Source organism: Dermochelys coriacea, chromosome 22 (assembly GCF_009764565.3).
Source record: "Dermochelys coriacea isolate rDerCor1 chromosome 22, rDerCor1.pri.v4, whole genome shotgun sequence".
Lineage (NCBI taxonomy): Eukaryota > Metazoa > Chordata > Testudines > Dermochelyidae > Dermochelys > Dermochelys coriacea.
The window spans coordinates 2,177,954-2,193,440 of NC_050089.1; the positions used below are offsets into that span (position 1 = coordinate 2,177,954).

General features: G+C 48.8%; 1 protein-coding gene and 1 non-coding gene across 2 annotated transcripts in view; one reads left to right on the forward strand and one right to left on the reverse strand.

The window, feature by feature from the left end:
- ESAM (endothelial cell adhesion molecule) overlaps positions 1–15,487 on the forward strand; it is an 84,406-nt gene that overhangs the window by 24,419 nt on the left and 44,500 nt on the right.
- Positions 8,215–8,307, reverse strand: TRNAI-UAU. Its single transcript is given in 2 exon segments — positions 8,215–8,250; positions 8,270–8,307. It is a non-coding gene; the product is annotated as a tRNA-Ile (tRNA).

The window sequence follows — 15,487 nt, forward strand, 5'->3', positions numbered from 1 at the left end:
TTTCTCGGGATGAAGCATGAGAAGGAGAGACACCAGCATAACTCCTATTCCAGGGAAGTTTGCGGGGCTGGGAGTTGGAATAAAATAATGTCTTTACTTGTAAACGTGACAGATTTGATACCAAGATCACTGAGTCACAGCTATGGAATTTCATGATGCCATTTTTAGTCACTTTCTTTAGTAGAGCCACATTTGAAGCCAAAAGGAAGCAAACCCCACAAACAGAATTCTGTTGCATGTCGGTCGGCTTTAGTAGTCACAAACTCCCATTGAGTTAGTGAGGAGTCTGTGAGCAGTTACAGGATACTTGGAATAGTCGAGTGTCTGAGGATAGAGATCAGATTTGAAATGGGCCATTTACTGACTGTCTTGGGAACAGCAAACTTCTCCCTTGTGCCTTGATGAAACAAGCTCTGTGTGTGTGTGTGTGTGTGTGTGTGTGTGTGTGTGTGTGTTGGGGGAGGGGTACAGTTTTCGTCACCAGCTCCAGTTTAGGTTTGTGTTGAGTAATGTACAGATAAATATTCTTGCTCCAGCCTGTGTTTCTGGTAGGGCTGACTAACTCACTCACCATGTTTAGGCATATGCGTGCCTGTAGTAGATTAATTTTTTGATCTGATTAAGATATTCACCACCTAACTGTTTCAAATCCTTTAAGTCTGTAGGAAATGCCAGTGACCCCGAGAGCTCAGAGAACAATTCCAGAGCCAGACAAGGGGGAGAGGTTAGGAACATCTTTACAATTCATAAAGAGATGGATTAAACTGCATTTTCATAGATTCATAATTTTTAAGACCATCTATGTGTGAGGCAGTGGAGATGCTATCTCCTCTCCCCCAGGCATCTTCTCTGCAGTCGGTCTGAGTGCTTGCTGGTCCAGACTGACTCCAGCCATCCTTGATGCTACGGACCGGGTAAGGTGCTGTCCTCTCCCTAGGCCTGCACCTGTTTGTTTGGAAACCTCCACTGAGAAGCACTGATGGAATAATACAGGACCGGCAGAGATTGCAAATGTTGCTAGCCATCCTCTAGTAAAAGGAATACACCTAGTGGTTAGAAGTGAATGAGGATGGAGGAATCTCACTAGCAAAATCCAAAGGTAGTCTTGATATATCACATACTTTATACCTCCCAATCTTTACTTTATTTATCTTTGCACATCCTAGTGAGGCAGGGGAGAGCCATTATTCTGGGGCACAGAGATGCTAAGTGACTTTCCCAAGAGCAGGGCAGGGATTTGAGCCCGGGTCTCCCAAGTTGGGGGCTAGTGCCCTAACCACTGGACTGGTCCTCCTCTCCTGGAAAGAGAGCTGGTGTGGAGCCCAACTGCTCTGGAAGGGATGGTGGGGGGGGGGGGCCCAATTGCAACGTGAAATGCAGGGCTCTGCAGTGTCCCAGACCTGGATAGGAATGGCCAGGGCCGGCTCTCCAGTTTTTGCCACCCCAAGCAGTGAAAAAAACTGCCACCATGGCCGGCAGAACAGAGAAGCTGCCGCCGAATTGCCATCGCGGCGGAAACACTGCCGCCCCTTGCGAACCGCCACCCCAAGCACCTGCTTGGAGCGCTGGTGCCTGGAGCCGGCCCTGGGAATGGCCACCCCTTTCTGCGGGCGCAGGAGAAAACATTGAGTGTTGAGCTTCCTGGCTGTTTCTGCTCCCATCCACTGGTTTGCAGGTTATTTCTGCCCCAGAACCTGGGCGATCGGTGCTGATGGGGAGGAGAAGGGGGGTTGTGAGCTACGGGGGCAGTGGCAAAGACTGAGTTCAGGTATGGACCAAATTTTAATCCAGCCTCTAGCTGAGTAGCTCAATCCAGTTTTTAGGAGGGCCAAATCCCTGAATTTAGGTCAGTGAATCCAGCCTATAGAGGGACACAATTATACTGTCAAATCTCTGTCCTGCCCTCTCCTCCTCCTGCGGTGTAATCTGAGCATCTCTCTGGGTGCAGCAGCAGCTCAAAGGCAAGGGAGCCCCTGCCTGGTCCTTTGCTAGAAGCAATGATGAAAAGCTGCACAATCTCTGCTCCATTCGGGCTGTACCAATGAGCTGGGTGGGTTACCAATGCCACTGTGTCTTTGCAACAAGCCATTAAGGACGGCACCTTGCAGACTCATAGCAAACGTGTCTGGGTCCAACTTCCTGCTCAGCTCCGAGTGTGGCATGCTGCAGCAATGAATTTTCTGCCTCCAGTTTGCTGGGGAGACAGTTACGCATAAAAGGTCTGTGGTCATTTCCTGAGTTCTGTGAGCTCTGCAGTGGAAAGGGTGACCAGTCTGTCTCCCACCCCTATCAGGGTGTGGGGCTCTCAGATGAGTGGCAGCTGCTCTAGCCCCTGGAGATAGAAATGTTGTCCATCTGATTAGCGGCTTTAAATATCCTGCACCCCCCTGGGGAAGCAAGTAATCTTGATTGTACCCGGGGTGTGTTTTCCTCCACTGGACAATGTCAGCAGGTTCTGCAGAGGTCTTAAGACGTCTTTCCTGTTTGTGGACCAGAGCTGTGGTGGTGGAAATCATGGCACTCGTACTCTGCCTGCAGTCCAAGAATAACTGGGCAGCTCGACTAAAACGACCAGCGGTGCAAAAGTTGGTGGTGACATTTCAAATTGTTGTTGTCAGGCTTCAGATTTAATGATCTGCTGAGATGGACGAGAGGAGTTTGTGCCGGTCTTCAAACCGGTCCTTCCTGCTACTGGCAGACTCCTACAGCTCTGCCTCTGTTTCCCACAGGAAAGTTTTATTTCCACAACCTTCAGCGACAGCTGGTTAATTCCCATTTTAAAAGAAAGTTTATAACATGTAGGGCCTGACGGGGCAGCCTGTGAATGCAGCTGCTGATCCCCACTGAGTACTGGCTCAAGGCAGAGCCTGTTGGGGAAATGGGCAAATCTGTCCCTTCCATGCTTGCTATAGTCAGGGAGATAAATGAAGATGTTAGTAGTGGGGATTACCATAGGCACTACCAGAGCAAGAAGCGACCAGTGATCGGGGGAACTGTGCGATTGAGAAACAGTGCAGTCGGATAAGAATGCCATTTCCTTGGAATGTGTAGCATGGCTGCTCAGGTCGGTCCCTGGAGCACTAGAAAAAGCTGGTTAAACATACAGACACTCATTAGCTTCCTGGTACCCCTTCCTGAAACAGAGCCACGGTTCGGAGAACTTCTCTTCTAGCACATATGGTCAAACCCCTCCCATCTTGTGAATGGTGGAATCCCCTTAATAGGCATGGAGAATAAATGGACAAACCCCAGGTGAACTCTGGGCAAGTGGGCAAAAGTGCTTGTGCAAGTGCAAGTGGGCAAACAGTGGACAGACTCTCCATCGCTGACGATGTTTAAATCAAACTGGATGCTTTTCTCAAAGCTCTGTTCTAGGAATCCTTGTGGGGCAGGTCTCTGGCCTGTGTTAGGCAGGAGGCCAGACGAGATGATTACAATGGTCCCTTCTGCCTTGGAATCAATGAATGAACCGACCTCCAAACCTGTAGCTGGGAGAGAGCTTCCCTGGGGTACGCTGGCAGGGGCGTGGCCATACTGTCCCCTTCTCTGGGAGCACTGAGCCGGGATTGCATGTTAGGCTCCATGGCTTTTATCCTGTGGCTGTGTGGGAGTGTGGCCTAGGCACTGATTGGCGTTGGTCCCATCATGGCGGTTTTTCCATATTCTGTACTTCACCATCTCCCCTGGGAGCCGGCTGTTTGCTAAATGCCAAAGCAGCTGCTCACGTCTTGAGAGCAAATAGAGCTGAGCCCTGAACTAGCCTGTTTTGGACTCTTGATCAGCTGTTATCTGCTGATGGGGAAAGGTGGCCTCCCTGGCACTGACTGGAAGTCAAGAGGTGTAGTTTCAGTTCCCGCCCTAGCCACAGACTCCATGTGCACTTGGATCAGTCACTTTATCTCTCTGGCCTCAGTCCCTCCTGTGTACAGTGGGGATGATAATCCTTCCTTTCACCCTTCATTTGGTCCATTTAAACAGTCAGTTCTGTGGCACAGGGCGATCTTTCGCCATGTGGCTGTATGGTGCATTGGACCAGGCTTCCAGGGACTGTCGTCATAAAAATAACTGTCTGAAAGGTTGATACAACTTTTAGCTTACCACTGGAGCTGCGGATGAGTGTCCTAACTAGAGTAACATGGCAGAGAGAGATTTACTTTAGGGATTTCCCTATGCTGAAACATTTGCGGACTCCAGTCTGTGCACGGGGAGCCAGGTGTCACTGCAGAAAATGAGACAGCACTGATAAGGACTGAAAGAGCCCCTTAGCTTTCTCTCATTTCTTCATGTAACGAGGATTTTAAATCTGAGACGAGAACGCTTCTCCTGAGCCGTGGTTATTCTTGCGAAGTCGGGAAGTGCAGCCTTTCCACTTTTCCTCCGCTGTTCTGTGCCTGTTTATTCCTCTTGTAAGTATCAATGTGTAGGTCAATGTTGTGAAATGTGGCCCTACAAGATGGGCCCTATTGCAGACTTGCCAGAACCTTCCCTTTGTATTTCCTGACTTGCATTTGCCATATTAGATGAATATACGTTTTTGGGGGTCTAATACATTGAATGTGCCTGTCATGGGGCATGCCTGCTCTACAGGGGCTGGGGCACATGACTTATGAGGAGAGGCTGAGGGAACTGGGGTTATTTAGTCTGCAGAAGAGAAGAGTGAGGGGGGATTTGATAGCAGCCTTCAACTACCTGAAGGGGGGTTCCAAAGAGGATGGAGCTCAGCTGTTCTCAGTGGTGGCAGATGACAGAACAAGGAGCAACGGTCTCAAGTTGCAGTGGGAGAGGTCTAGGTTGGATATTAGGAAACACTATTTCACTAGGAGTGTGGTGAAGCCCTGGAATGGATTACATAGGGAGGTGATGGAATCTCCATCCTTAGAGGTTTTTGAGGCCCGGCTTGACAAAGCCCTGGCTGGGATGATTTAGTTGGGGATTGGTCCTGCTTTGAGCAGGGGATGGGTCTAGATGACCTCCTGAGGTCCCTTCCAACCCTCATATTCTATGATACAATGCCCCCTGCTGGCCAAGTGTGGCACTGCAGGCACTCCCTGCCTCAGTTTTCTCTCACCCAGGTTTTGTCTTCTCCTGGAGATTCACACAGCTCAGTTCCCCAGCTCCAGTCACTCTCAGTTCAATCCCTTCTCACGGTAACAAGTTCAAACAAACACCAAGTACTTTCTCCCCACATGGGCTCTTTCCACTCCTTTCTGGGTTATCTTTCAGGCTCTGGCTCTGGAATACAGCCCTGGCTCCCAGGTTCCTTCCCTAGAGTCCCCTCAGCCTCCTGCAGAGCCTAGCACAGGGCCTTTGACGACAGCCTGCCCGCTCTCCAGGTTTCCACTCTGAGTTCGAGCCCTTTTAAAGAAATCACCCAGCTAATCAGGTCTGGATGGGGATGGGGATTGGGGTTGGGGGGGATGGGAAGGGGTGGAAGGGTCAGTTCATCCAGCACAGCAGGTGTGGCTAAACTCAGCTACCGTTAAAGGGACATGGCCTCATCCTCAGATTTAGGCAATTTACTTGCTCTGATCTAGAGTGAATAAGTCACTGGGAAGATTTCTGCTAAACGCCTTTTAAATCAGACCTATAAATATTCACTGACAAAACTATAAGAGAGAAATGCAGGTAGCAAAGAATTTCCCATGCAAAGCAGGTGAGTTATGAAGCAGCATCCAAACAAACTGCCCGGAGCAGCAGCAGCTCCTCTGTTCCCAGCCCTTCTGGTTGGACTGGCGGAGAGCATGCAGGAACTCCTGGAGCCAAGCGTTAGCAGGGTAATGAAGCTAGGATGGGAAAGTGACTTCTTAGGGTACAGAACAACAAGCTGCAAGACGGGAGGGAACACTAGAAGGGTGCTTGTTCTTTCCCTCATCCGAGACACACAGAACATGTCAGAAAGCGATGAGTGTTGGCTTGATTACTCCGTTCTGTTGCACCCATTGAGTTCTAATGTGTTGATACGGATCTGTTCAAAGAGTGCAAATGCCACATACAAGGACCTGAAAACTGGCCACATGGAGCTTCCCTGTGCATGGCCCTGGTGCTGCGGGAACAGGTTGGTAATGGGATCCTTGTCCAGCTTCCTTCTGCTGGAGTAGCTGTGCCTGTGTGCACTGTAGCTGCACACCATGAGCCCAAAGGCCGGACATAATAAAAATCCCCAGTTCCTCATCCTAGCACAGAAATCGGAGCTCTCAGCCCTCCTGATTCACAGCATGAGCCAATGACTAACTGCTGGCTGGGTTAGAAAGACACTTCCCCTGTAGGTGGGTTACTGTACAACTGTCCTTTCCAGAGCTTTGACACGTTCCTCTGAAGCAGCTGGGGCTGGCCACTGCTGGAGACAGGATACTGGGCTAGACGGACCACTGGGTAGATGTGCGCTAGGGCAATTCCTCTTGCCTATTCTGTGGGGTCTCTAGCATTGCTGGATCTCAACTGCAATTTGTCTTCTGAGTCTGTTGCCCTGACTTTTCTTAGAACTCCATGTAACGCTGTTCCAGCCAAGAGAGTGCCCAGTGCTAGCGATATATAAACAGATCGCTGCCGCTGCTGACTTCTGCCTGCTAATGCACCAAAGCTGCTGTTTTTAAATGCAATTTGGCGTCTGTTAGAGCTCTTAGTCTGAGAGCTTGTCGACACTAGAAACGCTGCAGTTTAGACACTAACGGGATGGGTTCTCCCCCTGGCATAGGTAATCCTTCGACCTAGCTATCACCTCTTGGGGAGGTGGAAGAATTCTGTCTATACCAGGGGTTACGTTGGCTTAACTGTGCTGCTTAGTGTAGACAAGACTTGAGTGCGCATTAGCAAAAAATGACTGTCCATCACCAAGTGTGTGAAATCGCCCCTGAATTAGTACTGCAAATGGTATTATTCAAATTGATCTCACTCCGAATGCATTTCCACAGCCCACACCCATAAAACTACATTCTAGTTCATCACTTTGAGTCACCTAAACTTTTAGGTGAGAAGTGAAACTTCTCTTCAGAGCAGAGCACGAGCTTTCGGTGCTGTGCTCTCATGTACACATGCCTGCAGCATTAAGGGTCTGCCTACAGCTGATGCAGGCTTGGGTGGCCCGGCTGTTTCACTGCAGTGTAGATTTCCCCACCCAGGCTGCCACCTGAGTTCTGGGGCCCTCCCACCTCGCAGGGCCCTAGAGCCTGAGTGCCAGCTTGAGCCTAGAGGTCTACATTGCAATGAAACGGCCCCACAAGCCTGAGTCAGCTGTGGATGTCTAATTGCGGTGTAGACATACCCTAAAGGGACAAGCTGAGTGGATGGCTTCTGCCTCTACTGCCCCTCTCGTCCCCCTGCCCCCCCCCCCCCCCGGCCACCCGTGGCTGAGCCAGGGAACTGATGCAAAGGCAGACTCAGGCCTGCAGCTTAGTGGCCCGAGGCCAAATTTTTAATTGAGCCAGTAGTAGCCCTGTACTTTGGCCAGGCCAGGGAGCATCTGGAGTAAGTTTGAAAACACGATGCCAAACTGGGATAATCAAAAGATACCTTGGAGCAAGGGGCTGAGCTGCAGAGGAAGGACAGTGGCACAAGTCAACAGCGTTAGCAAGTCTGGGATACGATGAATGCACTGACTAGTTGTGGCCTCCCAAGGAGAGAAACTGCTGGCTCCACCGCAGGAATTAGCGTCTGACTGTACTGAGCGTGTGCTGTAGAAAATTCCTAAATCTCTGCCACAAGTACCGGTTACAGACCAACACACGGTGCGGGTTAGGGGCTCATTTCACAACCTGCATAGGAGATTGCCTAGCCCTAGCCAGCTCCAGCACCCTCATTCTTCCTTCATCCACGCCCCAATGGTATACTTTCACCTTGTATTGATCCGAGGTGTGATAGCCCCAGCCCTGTGGCTGCCCATACTCAGACACCCAAGGCCTGGACGGTACGAATGCTCTGCTAGCTGGCCTGGTGGTCCCTGAGTCTGCACTCGAGTGCATGCTTTATGTCGTATCGGTTGTGGACTCTCTCCCTCCCCAGGCGTCAAGGATCCGCAGGATGATAAGCTCTGCTTGAGGGATTCTGGCACAGGGGCTGGTGGGGGAGAAAGGATGTAGACTCTGACCTGCACTCTGAAGAGGAGGGAATAATTGAAGGGGGCATTTTTGAGTCCTCCCCCCTCCTCAGTGTCCCCTGGGCTGAAATTTTACATTGCCAAGTGAGGGGGGGTGAAGCCATTTGGTTAATGAAAATCAGTGCTCCAGGTGAGGCTTGAACTCACAACCTCAGCATAGCTCCCCTCAGCACTGCCCATAAGTACTGTGCGCTAACCAATTGTGCCACTGGAGCACCTGTTCATTGCTCTCCTCCCAGGTGCCTTGGTTGATAAAGGCAAGGAGTGACCCCAAAAAATTCTCAGTGGAGTTGAGTGAGGGTAGAGACAAGTGTTGGTACTCGGTGGGGTGGATGTTATTTCTCAGTGCTACGGTAAATAATGCATGAAAGTCACTCAGATGAGCACTAAAAAGTGAAATGCAGTGAAATCCAAACATCAGAAGGGTACATTTGAAAGGAGAAAAGAGATTTCTTGTTCAACTGAAAACCTAACACCTCTGTGTCGTGCTTCCTTCATACGATTCACTGAAAATGTTTCTATTTAGGACAAATGCCATTTTTGCAGCATATGGGACAAATCAGAAGTCCTGTGTTCAGATAGAAAGGCCCTTCCAAAGCTCCATCGCATGAGGGGCTAATGTAGACCTTGTCTGTGACCCTGGTGATCGAAGGGGGACTGTAAAGCAGAGCAGATCAAACTTTGGAATTTCCATCCCAGAGGAAACTTCAATATTTGTTTCTGTCCCAAATTGGGATGAAAAGCTGAAGTATCGAAATCTTTCGTGAAACAAAACATTCTGAAAAGTTTTGATTTGGGAGTGTTCAAATGTTTTGTTTTTTTCCCTTTGGCTCGGTTCACCATTAAGCTGTCTGCCTGAGCCACCAGGGCACCTTGTGGGATTGTAGTTGGGGTGCTTCATTTCCCCCATTCTCGCCTATGGCCAGGCTCCCCAACCAGACTACATCTCCCATGATGTAGTCTTGTCACAAGACTCCCATGATGCATCACTGCAGCTCAGCCAGAAAGGCAACCATGAGGCATCATGGGAGATGGCACTGCAGTAGCTCAGGTGAACACAGATTAACACTGGGCTGAAACTAAACATTTTGATTTGATTGAACAAACCCCACTGTTCCAATTCAAGATGACCTGACCCAGCATGAAATACTTTTTGATTTTTCTGATGGAACATCAACATTTTCAGCAAAATCAACCCTTTCAGGCAGAAAATCTTGACTTATGGAAACCACATTTTTCACTGAGAACATATTTTGATGGAAAATTCCCACCCAACTCAAATATGAAGGTGGAGGGGAAGTGGCTGTGGCAACAGCTACCTAGTAAGGGTGTCCTTTATCACACCCAGCTGGTTAGTAAACTGGAATGGTCTTTGGCGATTCGGTCCCAGTGGCTTGATTTTGTCTGGAATCCTTTGTCTGTAAATCAATAAGAGACTCCCGAGGGAAGGGACTGGCATTTTGCTGTAGGTGAGAGTGTTGTCCATTTCTCCCAGCTGGTGACTGACCACTGGTCTGTTTAGATTGAGTTGTGAATATCTTTTTTTTTTCCCCATTTCAAGCAAGCTACGTGCGAATATAAGTTTTGCCCATGACATTCTCACATGGTTAGAAAGGAGCAGTTCTACAATGCTTATTGAAAAAGTGCCTCTGAGTCTCTGTGCTGGCTATCTTGGGACAACTTGAAGTTATATCCCAGGGGAAATACAAACTAGCTCACTAAATAGCTACATGATGATATGCAGTGCTTATTCCAGAAATGTTAGCTAATGCCCCAGTGAACTCTGTTATAAATGTTTTATAACATTTAGTGTTCACTGATCTATCTCTAGCATCAGAGAGAGATTTCTGGGTCATGCTTTAGGACAAAATCAATACAGAGCCTAATAGAAAAGGTAACGTAATATAAAATGTCTAATGCCTTAATACTCTAAAGATAGAGGGCCATGGTGTAATGAGAATCAAGCCCAATATGTCAAAAATATATTGCAAGGTGATGCACATAGATCAACTTTTCTATTCATTTGGATTTAACTGCTTGTGCTCGCCTGCACTCTGTATGTCGACACTGCAGTCCGAGGGGTGACTGCAGCAAATGTTGATAAACCCAGGTTAGCTTTGGTCTAACTAGCTTGAATAACAATAGCAGTGAAGCTGTGACCGCGTGAACTAGTCACTCAAGTACATACCCAGGGTCTGGGACAGCCTCGTATAGCCCATGCTGCTACGGCTTCACTGCTAGCGTTATTCAAGCTGGCGCGGGTCTGTCTACACCTGCTGCAGTCACACTTCTGTTTGCAGTGTAGACTCACCCAACAGTGTAATGCTTGCTTCCAAAGAGGAGTTAAGATTGCACATAGAAACTCAAATTTTCTGGCTTTGGGGGACTTTAACTCTGCAGTCTTAACGTTGCATTAATGTAGGGATTGATTATTTATTTAGTTATTTATTGCAATATTAAGGCTTCATTTACCAACCTTTCTAATGATTGAAAGTACTGCATGGGAAAGGAAATGTCATGGACATGTGTACTGCCCGCTTGTGGGGTAGCTGACATGCCCTTGCTAAGAGTTAGGAATTCCCTCCTGGATGCGGTCAGGGCTGGAGCATTAAACCCTTCTCAGACTGATCTGAAATCTCTCCGCGCAGGACTAGGCACTGGTGAAGTTTTGAGTTTTGAGCCAACAATGTGACTGAATTCTTTTTTTCTAAAGCTCCAGTATGTCTCTACCCCCTTTCCTACTGTCCAATAATCCTCAAGGCTGCATGGATTTCCCTTCCCTTCTTCCAGTAACAAAAAGTTCATTCTCTGGTTAAGACACATCTAGTAAAGCTTCACTTCAGAGCATGGCAGAGTTTTGAGCAAATGAAAGGGCTACAGTGGCAGTGATAAATTTGGGACAGGCCATCTGGAGTAGTGGTGGGGCTGCTCTGGATCCTGCATGTAGCCACAGTCAGACTCAAACAGACCACGCCTGGTATGGAGTTCCACAGCCAAGGTGCCACAGACAGGAGTGTTGCCCTTGCCCTGGTCCTGACCGGACTTACAATTCAGCTGCTACAACCTGAAATATTTACATGCTTGCTATCCCTACCAGATACGCACTGTGATAGGATGTCCCTATAAGCAAGGCTACATAACACTGCTTGTGTAAATGTAAAAAGGCTGGTTCTATAAGTGGAGGTAAGACGAACCAGACTGATGGGTGCCATCAGACTACACTGCTACATTTGGTCCAAAAGGCTGTCAAACCAAATGATCAAGTTGTGTGTGCTATTCTGCCCCCCCCCCCCCCGCTTGCATTCTGTAACCTCCTCCTGACCTGCCACCTTGGACTCCCAGCTGGGAGAAACTTTCAAAAGAGAGAGACTCCTGGTGGGGGGGGGGGGGAGAGAGAGAGAGAGAGAGAGACTGCTGTACAGTACTGTGTCCAAAATATCGCCAATGGGAGAAATAGAGAGAGAACCAACCCTCTGGTGGTCTGCGAGCAACATGAAAGGGAGCAGAGCATGGCTCAGAGCAAGGCTTGCACAAATGGAAGCTAGGTGTTTTCATCACAAATATTCCCCTGCTTAATCTTCTCAGAGATGAAGTGTTTTAGTCCTTTCCTAATCCAGCAGCAAGAGCCACTGGTGTGTGTGTGTGTGTGTGTGTGTACTGTATAGAGATTATAGATGGCTATATGAACCTCTTCCTCATCATTGAATGCAGCCACCTCTAGATTGGGGTGGGGTGGGGGAGGGTTTGAAGTAGAATGTTGCATCTAAAGGAAATTAGTTGGGGATTTTGACTGCAATTCTGGAATAGCTCCCTGAGGCATCTGTTGGTTCCTAAAGAGGTTCGCTTCCTCCTGATGTGCGAGTATGCCCAGGGTGAGAATGGTAGGAGAGCGAAGGCTGTGCTCCCTGCCCACATCTTTTGTGGGCATTGAAAAGGGGTTTGTAGAGTCCCCAGCATTTGACTAGTGTAGCACGGGTCAGATAAACGCTAACTCCTTCTCCTGCATACACAATCCTATTTCCCTTCTTGGCCCCTGTCTGGCTTCAGTAATAATGCCGCTCAGACCAGACGCCCTTGTGCCCCCATGTTTCATCACATTCTGGGTCCTATTGAATCCAGGTAAATGCCATCCAGCAAGACAATGTGCTCCCAGAACCTCAGGGATCCCCTAAACCTTCTCTCTTACCAGGACTTGGCCTCCACAACCCTGCTTGCTCTGGTCTTGGCTTTCAATTTGTTCCCAGGAGCTTCAAGCTTGTGTTTAAATCCTTTATAATTAAATTGTGCCTCACAGACCATTAGGGCAGTCTCAAGTGCAGCGATTTTACCACCATCTTCTGGATGTGCAGCAGCAGCCAGGTCTGTTGGAGAATTGGCTCTTTGCAGGGAGTCTAGGCTGTGAGGCCCCAAAACCTGACCTTGTGGAGGAGCTGCCTTGTACCTGAACGTTCCTTGTTGCTCTATTGCACAGTACGCATAAGCAGTTTCCCTGCTTTAGCTCATCTAAATAGCCCCCTCTCATCAGAACAAAACACTAAATGTGCTCCAGAAAGCAAATAGGAATTAGCTGGAGTTTGGCAGGTGGGGGCACCTCTCAAATGCACCCTCTTGCTAACTACTGTTTGTCCTAGGCATGAAAGAAAAGGATCTGCAGTCTTGTGTGTGATGCCTGCCTTGATTCCCACATAGCCAAAGAAGGCTGTCTTAACCAGCAGAGTCTGATGCTGTTAAGGGGATTGGTGCATTTCTTCGTTCATTGGGTCTTTCTGCTGGAATCTAAAAATAAGTGTCCAAGCCCTCCCCTTCCACGTGTAAATCCAACATAATGAGGATTAGTGGATCTCATCGGTGGAAGACTGTTCAGAATTCACAAGGCCCCATCCACAGGCTGGTGGGATGTAGCAGGGCATTAGGTGCTGCAATGTGGAAGGGCTAATAGTGAATTAATGCCCCACCAGTGCTCTGGTATTTCCCCTATGGCATCTGTCTCGTATTTTGCACATGATCTGTGTTCAGGATTGTATTTATACTGCTGGGTGCCCAGATTCCCTAGCCAAGTTAGGGCCCAACTGCACTAGGGGCTGCACCAGCATAGTACAAGAGAATCCCTGCCCCCAAAAGCCTATAGTCTTTAGCTCCCCAAAGATCACCCTACTTTGTGTATTCTAGGCACCAGTAAGAAACGGGACATGTCCAAGCTTAAGGCACGTTCACAGCCCAGAAGAATCATGGCTAGATACCACAAGCCAGCAAACCAGCTTTATGCTGCTGAGTGGCATTCAAGGCCTCTACCCTGGCATGTTCAGAAAAGGTGACCTCCGTTTAACAAGCAATACGAGATCATAGAATCCTAGAAGATCAGGATTGGAAGGGACCTCAGGAGGTCATCTAGTCCAACCCCCTGCTCAAAGCAGGACCAACCCCAGCTAAATCAGTGCTGAAGGGAAGATGGTGTTGCTGTTGTTTTGTCTGGATATCCACCTATTGATCTAATCTACCATAACTTTTTATGCTGCTGCCCATCACCACAGTATCTGACTGCCTTCCATGTAAAGTCATCAGCCATAGCAAAATGCCTAATGGATGGATAGCAAAGGTGGAAAATCCATACCCAATACGAATAGCCCTTGGCACTGAAAACACAGGCTCTTTCTTCCTCTGCCCCATATCTGCGAACTGTGTAAGCTCTCGAGAAAAGGACTAAGGCCCTTGGAAACTGCATAACAGACAATAACCACAGAGCTTGTCAGTGGAGAAATAACGTCAACAGCTACGGACTGCGAAAGGTTGAGCTGATGCATGCAGTGGGTTTTCTCTCTGCCTGCATGTGTCCAGTCTGCCAGTCACCCTGGTATCTCAGTTGTGCAGAAGTCTGTAGGCCAGTCTCTGTGAGTTCTGATGGGATGCTCAGGAAGTGGGTGGGGGAAATGCCACCAGTTTTTTCTAAGTCCTGTAATTCAAAAACTGCTTTTCCAAGAACCTTAATTAAAACCCAACCGAAGCACTGGTGCAGGACCAGTTCCCAGCTGGTGTGATGCTCTTGCATTAGGGCTGGGGTGAGTGGTGTTTTCGAATCGGCATTAGACTGGTAATTTGTCTTTATATCCTTAACGACAGAGTTGCTGCTTGGGGTCCCTAACCCCAGTATGGGTGATGTAGCGAGTTCCTCTGAGAACCAGAATGGCCTCAGTTGTCCACATATGCTGCCTCAGCGTCGCATTAACATAGGCCTTTGCTTTTAGCACTTCGTTTGCATTGCTTTGTCTTACCTGTGCTGTTGGTTGCCAGTGGTTACCATTCCAGCCTGCATCTTGTGGGGAGTCAAAGCCCAGGCAGGAGTGGTGTGCTACTAACAGAGAGAGAGTCACAAGGTCCAGCCTAAGCCTTCTCCCCAGGCTGGGCTTGCCCGGGGGTTCCTGCCTCAGAACTGCTCAGCCCACATCCTCAGTCCTCTGTCTGGGCTCTAGAGCATTCTGGCTAGAGGGTTACTTCCACCTCCCTTTATCTCCATGAGTAGAACTAGCTGCACCTGCCTCAGGGAGGCTCACTTAGACCTCGTCTTCTGTAGAAAAGGTTTGATGGGGTAGTTGTACCAGTACAACTCTACTGGCAACCCTCCTAGTGTAGAGACAGATTATACTGGCAAGGGTGCTTTTGCCAGGATAGCTTATGCCAGCTCCCAGAACAAAAGAAGCTAGGCCAGCGAAAACACTCTTTTACTGGTATATCTGAGGCTATGTTAGGGCTTTTGCTGGTGTAGAAATGTTGTTTTAAAAAAAAAATCACTCCCCAGCCGACACGGCAAGTGTCAAGTGTAGGGTTGGGCTCCGTCTCTTTCAGGAGGATCCTCAACAGCAGCTCACAGGAGGGGATGGCCAGCTTTGTACGCTGCCCTAGAAAAGTCAGCCAGCACGCTGATGAGGAAAAGAGGTTGAGTCCCAGGAGACGAAGGTCCTGGTGGTGTTCGTTAAAAAGCCACTTGCTAATCGAGTTTCTCTCTCTTGGGTATTTTCTGTGCAAACCCCCCAGGATTCTGTGCCTCTTTGCTGTACATTCTTCAAGAGGGTGAGATGCCATGGAACTGCTGATAATACATGTAGAAGGGAAATAGTCAGATCCATCCGGAGGCTCCCCTGTGTGAGGTGAGTTCCAGCTCTGCCCTGCCCGGAGATTGTGTTGGCTGGAATACGGCTGGCTCTTTGGAAAGTTAAACGCAGCCTGGAATGTGGGGGAGATCCTGAAACTGACGCTTCCAGTTTATTTCAGTGGATGGCTTCCCACACTGCCAAGAGAGATGGGGGAGAACCTGTTTGTGGAGCTCCTTCCCCGCTCTCTCTAGTGCTCCCCTGCGATTGTTTCCCCTTTGTGGTGGGGATCCGCACACGAGCCTGTACC